This window comes from Protomyctophum parallelum (assembly GCF_964188405.1).
Source record: "Protomyctophum parallelum genome assembly, chromosome: 5".
Lineage (NCBI taxonomy): Eukaryota > Metazoa > Chordata > Actinopteri > Myctophiformes > Myctophidae > Protomyctophum > Protomyctophum parallelum.
Window position 1 is genome coordinate 49922370 of NC_139702.1, and position 7950 is coordinate 49930319.

The following is a 7950-nucleotide window of genomic DNA, read 5'->3' on the forward strand; positions in this document are numbered from 1 at the left end:
TGGGCTTGAGACCGGACTCGAGACCAGTCAAGAACTCGAGTACACTACTACGCTAGTAAATAGACTACTGTTGTGTTGTTGTACATTGTGCTTGCATCACTAGGCATTTATTAGTTGGCTTCTTCTTCTTTTTTACCATTATGATTAAGAAAATCAGACCTGTCTGAAGTGAGTGGTGCAAAAAACTCAGCTTCCCATCATGCACCTGTGCACAGTGTGAAGCTCAACAGCGCCACTGTGTCACCTGTACCCTAAACATACATACTGTACAGACATAGATAGGGAGGGACATAGGGAGGGACGGACATAGCTGGGCATTGGAGTGGCTGCACCACACAAAAAAAATCTAATGTAAAGTATACGGTAGGAAAAGAGAAGACAAGAAAAGGTATGAAAATGTAAAGAAAAACAATGTTGTAGAAACTAAAACGAGCGTTAGGACAGCCATTGCAGCATGCATCAAATCAAGACTCAGTGGTCCTGGTTGGCTGCAAACCAGAAGTGACAGTTGCCTACTAAACAGCTCAAAAGTCCTCACTCCTCAAACACTCGTACTGTATGTTCCCCCTCCCTCCATCCCTCTGTCCCTCCCTCCCTCTGGCTATAGCGGGAATAGGCCCTGCATTAGGGGAGAGAGGAATCTGATGCTTGTCAATGTCATCGGCTGGGAAGTCTGTGACAGGACGTCCACTCAGGGAACAGTGGGTCATGCAAGCATAGCCACTGATAGCAATCCATTAGATTTTGGGGGTTGTGTTGGGGCAGTGGTTCTCAAACTCCCAGGTGTCCTTGAGGGGGTTCCAGAGAGTCCCCAGCTAAATGATTGATAGTTCATTTAGCTGGGGTCTGTAACTCAGTGTACAACGTGTTACCAATTTTTTCTAAATGATCACTTATCATCTTATAGTGTATATAGGGTTCTGGCCTAATGAATATCAAATAGGGCAGGTCATTGAAAGAAAAAGTTTGAGAAACACTGCTATAGGGGTTTGTACTGTATAAGTGTCAGAAACCACTACTCCTCTGACAGGCATGGGTCCTGTGATTGTGACCGTCGCAGGTTACTATGAAAACCTTCAAAACCTGTCAATCTGTCCGTCAGTCAGTCAGTCAGTCAGTCAGTCCGCCCATCGGTCCGTCCATCACGCCACCATATATGGCCGTCAGTCTGTCATGCCTTCATATATGAAGATCACAACACTGACTTCATCAACCCTGGATGGCCATACATGGAGATAAGACTGGATCATCACCTAGATCTGCATATATCGCCGGCCAGCAACTCTACATCTGACCTCAAACCCTTAGATCTCCATTATATGGAGCTGACCTGTACTGACATTCCATATGTTGATCCTTACCCACCCCGTCCTTCCTCTTCGATGTCTCCCTTTTGAGTTCTCAAGAGGCCAGAAAATGAAGGCTCTACCTGGGCCCTAACTGGGCTGGCCCGAAGCCCCGCCTGGCCTTACTAATTAGCACACATTTTACACCATACCGGCCCGAAAACATTACCAGACCTGTTGTTTCAGCCCTCAGGGCCCTGAGGGCGTCTTACTGGTTATCTGTTGAAAGTTTTTCCCTATAGTCATATTTGGGGCTTTTTGAGTCTTCAGTGGGAGAGATAGGAAGCATGGAGAAAGTAAGGGTCAGGTCCAGTCTGTGGGGAATGGAAACGGTGACTTGCTGGCATTGGAATCCACGTGGTATGCATCTTAACCATTGGCATCGGGTCGCCCCAGAGTCTGTTGAACACACACCCACACACACACACACACACACACACACACACACACACACACACACACACACACACACACACACACACACACACACACACACACACACACACACACACACACACACACACACACACACACACACACACACACACACACACACACACACACACACACACACACACACACACACACACACTCTCAGGGCTTCCCTCATTACAGAACAAAATAATGACCACCCATCAATGCGGTGACTCTGTTACCAATCTGGGAACCCATTTGTTAGAAAGAAAAACAAAAAAAAACATGCGCCTCTACTCTGGGGGCAAGACAGAATCTACCTCTACTCTGGGGACAAGACAGAATCTACCTCTACTCTGGGGACAAGACAGAATCTACCTCTACTCTGGGGGCAAGACAGAATCTACCTCTACTCTGGGGGCAAGACAGAATCTACCTCTACTCTGGGGGCAAGACAGAATCTACCTCTACTCTGGGGACAAGACAGAATCTACCTCTACTCTGGGGGCAAGACAGAATCTACCTCTACTCTGAGGACAAGACAGAATCTACCTCTACTCTGGGGGTAAGACAGAATCTACCTCTACTCTGGGGACAAGACAGAATCTACCTCTACTCTGGGGACAAGACAGAATCTACCTCTACTCTGGGGACAAGACAGAATCTACCTCTACTCTGGGGGCAAGACAGAATCTACCTCTACTCTGGGGACAAGACAGAATCTACCTCTACTCTGGGGACAAGACAGAATCTACCTCTACTCTGGGGACAAGACAGAATCTACCTCTACTCTGGGGACAAGACAGAATCTACCTCTACTCTGGAGACAAGACAGAATCTACCTCTACTCTGGGGACAAGACAGAATCTACCTCTACTCTGGGGACAAGACAGAATCTACCTCTACTCTGGGGACAAGACTGAATCTACCTCTACTCTGGGGACAAGACAGAATCTACCTCTACTCTGGGGACAAGACTGAATCTACCTCTACTCTGGGGACAAGACAGAATCTACCTCTACTCTGGGGACAAGACAGAATCTACCTCTACTCTGGGGACAAGACAGAATCTACCTCTACTCTGGGGACAAGACAGAATCTACCTCTACTCTGGAGACAAGACAGAATCTACCTCTACTCTGGGGACAAGACAGAATCTACCTCTACTCTGGGGACAAGACAGAATCTACCTCTACTCTGGGGACAAGACAGAATCTACCTCTACTCTGGGGACAAGACAGAATCTACCTCTACTCTGGAGACAAGACTGAATCTACCTCTACTCTGGGGGTAAGACAGAATCTACCTCTACTCTGAGGACAAGACAGAATCTACCTCTACTCTGGAGACAAGACAGAATCTACCTCTACTCTGAGGACAAGACAGAATCTACCTCTACTCTGGGGACAAGACAGAATCTACCTCTACTCTGGGGACAAGACAGAATCTACCTCTACTCTGGGGACAAGACAGAATCTACCTCTACTCTGGGGACAAGACAGAATCTACCTCTACTCTGGGGACAAGACAGAATCTACCTCTACTCTGGGGGACAAGACAGAATCTACCTCTACTCTGGGGGCAAGACAGAATCTACCTCTACTCTGGGGACAAGACAGAATCTACCTCTACTCTGGGGACAAGACTGAATCTACCTCTACTCTGGGGACAAGACAGAATCTACCTCTACTCTGGGGACAAGACTGAATCTACCTCTACTCTGGGGACAAGACAGAATCTACCTCTACTCTGAGGACAAGACAGAATCTACCTCTACTCTGGGGACAAGACAGAATCTACCTCTACTCTGGGGACAAGACAGAATCTACCTCTACTCTGGGGACAAGACAGAATCTACCTCTACTCTGGGGGCAAGACAGAATCTACCTCTACTCTGGGGGTAAGACAGAATCTACCTCTACTCTGGGGACAAGACAGAATCTACCTCTACTCTGGGGACAAGACAGAATCTACCTCTACTCTGGGGACAAGACAGAATCTACCTCTACTCTGGGGACAAGACAGAATCTACCTCTACTCTGGAGACAAGACAGAATCTACCTCTACTCTGGGGACAAGACAGAATCTACCTCTACTCTGGGGACAAGACAGAATCTACCTCTACTCTGGGGACAAGACAGAATCTACCTCTACTCTGGAGACAAGACAGAATCTACCTCTACTCTGGGGACAAGACAGAATCTACCTCTACTCTGGAGACAAGACAGAATCTACCTCTACTCTGGGGGCAAGACAGAATCTACCTCTACTCTGGGGACAAGACAGAATCTACCTCTACTCTCGGGGCAAGTGAGGGTGCAGTTTTTCACCTGAAGTGGGATTGATACATTTGTCAGTGATAAGAATTGGATGTCAGTTTTCGTCTTTCAGTCTATGCGTGGGGACTGTACTGCACTGTGTGTGTGTGTGTGTGTGTGTGTGTGTGTGTGTGTGTGTGTGTGTGTGTGTGTGTGTGTGTGTGTGTGTGTGTGTGTGTGTGTGTGCGCACGTGCATGCGCATGAACAGGATTTTTTTTTAAACTGTCGCGATGCCGTCATGCCTGGTGGGCAAGTATTATTCCAACTGTATATCATTAGTTGGGGTTCGTTTTCTAATTAGCAATAGGGCAGAATAATGAATACAGCTCCATTAATCAAAAGGTAATATATGTAAAGGCACTGTTATATGACCGTAGGGGGACGACCGGGAAAGGTAGGAGAGAGAGAGAGAAAGAAGAAGAAAACCTGAGATATAATGTGAAGAGAATTTTTTACCAATTAATGCACAGAACTCAACAGACCACAGCTTTCATATTCATTTATAAACATTCTTTCATGTAATTTGGATTGCTTACACTTGCAGAGATAGAGCCGGGGCTGGTTTTGAAGTAAGGAGGGTCAACTGTGGAGGTGAATTGCAGTCAGCACAAGAACTGCTTTAAATAATGTTATTCAAATGATAGCACAGATTGTTGTATTAGATTATAATTCACTAAAGGAAGATTTAGACATACTAGTAATGATAATAATATGTATGGCTGCGGTGCTGGTGCCTATTGTATTTAGTGACTGCCTGAGGAGGGTACATGCAACTAAACCACTGTAAAAAAAACCTCCTTTGTTCTCCACTTCCAACCTGGCATGCCTATTTTGGGCATGTCATTACAAGGTGAGATTATTCTTTTAACATTTTCAAATATAGCTGATTTATAAGCTCACAGCATGTTGCACTGTGACATGTTGTGAGCCGATAGCTCAGCCCCACTTGAGATATTGAAAATATTTACTTTCGAATATTTGCTTTCAACAATGTAAGGGGAAAACATCTTTGTATCTATTTTGATGACGGCTGAGGACAGCCTGATTCCCATTCGAACTGATACGTGATACATTTCAGGTGCTTATAGCGACATCAAATAGTTTTCGTCCATAATATTGTGAGAGAGATTGTTTAAAGTCACATTGCCCATGTAGCTACTGACTGTGAGTGTGAAGATTTATGGGTCAATTTTTACACTTTAAAGTGCATCTTACTGTGCACGCTGAGATCATAGCACCAGGGCAAGGCTCTGATCCCATGATCCAAACAATGAATACCATTATGATGTTACATTCTGACACACACAACAGCGCTGAACAAGTCCCCTGGCTATAACAACACAGCACAGCGGGCCTGGTTCATTTATTAATAATAGTACAGCAGCTGAGGTCAATGCCATGAGGTCAATGCAAACCTCTCTTGAAATTATACACTACATGTTATTTTCAAGTCTAAATTAATTTACTTCACCTATGAAGTGAATTCTGATTGTAAAAGAGGGACCATATTACAGCAAACAACTCAATACAATACTTGTTGTTCATCCACTGAACAATCCAATGTAGAGATAGGTAGAAAGATGTAGGAAGTTAGGAACATGTATGTAAGAGAAAGAGTTAAAGAGAGAGCGAGAGAGAGAGAGTTAAAGAGAGAGAGAGAGAGAGAGAGAGAGAAGCTGATAGCTGTGACTCCGGGAGCGTGTCTGAGAAAGCATTCAAGTGATGTGTGTTTTTCCTGTTGCTGCCACAACAATCCTGGCTGACTCGCTGAGCCTACAACTCTGGCCTTTCTTCATACATTTGCACCTCGCCATCCAGAGCGAGCGCCTCCGCGTGACAGCAGCCACCCGCTTCAGAACGCACCCTAAGATAGAAACAAAGTTTGCTGAGCACGAGAGCTGCAAATGTATTTATCCATCCTTTCCGAAAAAAGAAAATGGAATAACGACAGGATTCTCAAGTCTGTCCGGGGTTAGAGAAAAAATAAATAAAAGCCCAACCCTCCCCCCCAAAAATGTCATTAAATTGTGCTGAAATATAGATCACTTTTCACAGGGAGAGTCACGCTGAAAGCCAAAGTCACTCAGAGCTTGTTTGTCTCTGCCTCGAGCTCACAGAGTTCTCTGTTCAGTGCTGAAACAATGAGATTGATCAGAAATGTATCAGGTGAGCATAAGCAGAATAGAAGCCTGCACAATTAAATAACAATAATAAAGACAGTTTAAATATTGTGTGTCCTGCCTTGTGAGCATGTCGATACAAATAATGTGTTATTATGATAATACACTTTCCTCTCGATGCCATTTCCATTTTGGCATTAAAGCAGCAGCAGCAAATAAAACAAAATGATTAAAATAATAAAAACAACACTATAAATTAGATACAATCTATTGATCTTCTTTGTACACGTGAACAACAGAACAAGTGAAGTCTATGCACTCAGAGTTTGTTATTCTCCAGGTTGGAGAGATCAGGGGGGTCAAGCATGACTTGTAAGTTACTGTGGATCAGCTCTTTGATCAGATGTTTTTCTCAAGTAGTTTGTAAAAAAAAAAATCCCTACCTCCTACTGGACACACTGTAACACATCCTGGAAATTACCACAATATTACAGTTCTACACCTTGTACAGTTCATATAAATGTCAATACAATATTCGGAATTAAATCGAGAGGTGGCAGACTTATCGACGAAACAGCTAGTTTTTCTCCGGGTTGAGCAAAGACAGAGAGGGAGATCACATTTTAGAAGGGGAAACAGTGAGAGACAGAGAACGCGAGAGAAAGGAGCAGCTCACTCTTGACGTGCATGGGATTGGGGGGTGATCTGACATGTTGTCTCAACCATGATTTGCTACCACTCCCAGAGGATGCCAGTTAAAAGACTGGGAGTGACTGGGAGGAAGACGTACGCTTTAATCACGTTAGAGAAGTTTCATGAAAATTTCACATCAAGATGCCAACATCTGCTCTCCATTATTAATCACTGTTGTCACCACGGAGGGAGACAAGATCCCAGCAATGTGATCCACTCTCTCTGACTTCACAAAAGTGACTCACTCTGTGGTGGGGAAACATGGGTGCTGCTGTGTGCGTGTGTGTGTGTGTGTGTGTGTGTGTGTGTGTGTGTGTGTGTGTGTGTGTGTGTGTGTGTGTGTGTGTGTGCACGCGCACAAGAGACAAGACAATGATCCAAATGAAACTACAAAGAAAAGAGAAACGAATGAAAGCAGACTGTGTAAAGAAGGTTGCGGAGAAAAGTCAGGGAGGCAGATGGAATGAAAGAGAATCTTAAGAGTGGGCTTTTTCTTATTATCTTTTCTATTTTGCGTCGCATGTCTCACTTTAACATGACACTCCTGCCTGTACTTAAAAGGAGGCCGTCCGTGTCTCTTTTCCCATTCCATCTTATCATTGGCATTTATCAGCCTAACAAGCGTAATGATAGCAGTAGGTATCAAAGTAGCACTTTAGTCATGTTGCATTAAGCTCGTCTTCCCCTCCCATACCTGCTTATCAACCTATGATCTGCAATTGTTTGCACAGATGCTGATTATTTGTGCATGGGGGAAGAAATATCCTTCCTTCCACTAGTTAAAAAAATACAACCAAGTATTGATTAAACATGAGGTTCTATTTTACACTTAAAAGCACACTCCAGATGTTGTCTATACTTCATCTCTTACCTCTTCTCCAATCTTATTATTATTTTTCACTATTTCCTTGGTCATTCTGTGATCAAAAGACTGTTGATGGAGGACTATGCATTTGAAAAGATAATGCACGCATATCCGCATCTCCTCATAGTGCCCAACAGTTCCATCATAAAAGAAAAGTATAGTCCGCACACTGGTTCCGCTGTGTTTTATTGCA

At 44.2% G+C, this 7950-nt stretch overlaps 1 protein-coding gene across 1 annotated transcript in view; it reads left to right on the plus strand.

Moving 5' to 3' along the window:
• lsm6 (LSM6 homolog, U6 small nuclear RNA and mRNA degradation associated) overlaps window positions 1-7950 on the plus strand; it is a 304254-nt gene that overhangs the window by 62847 nt on the left and 233457 nt on the right. The window lies entirely within an intron of this gene.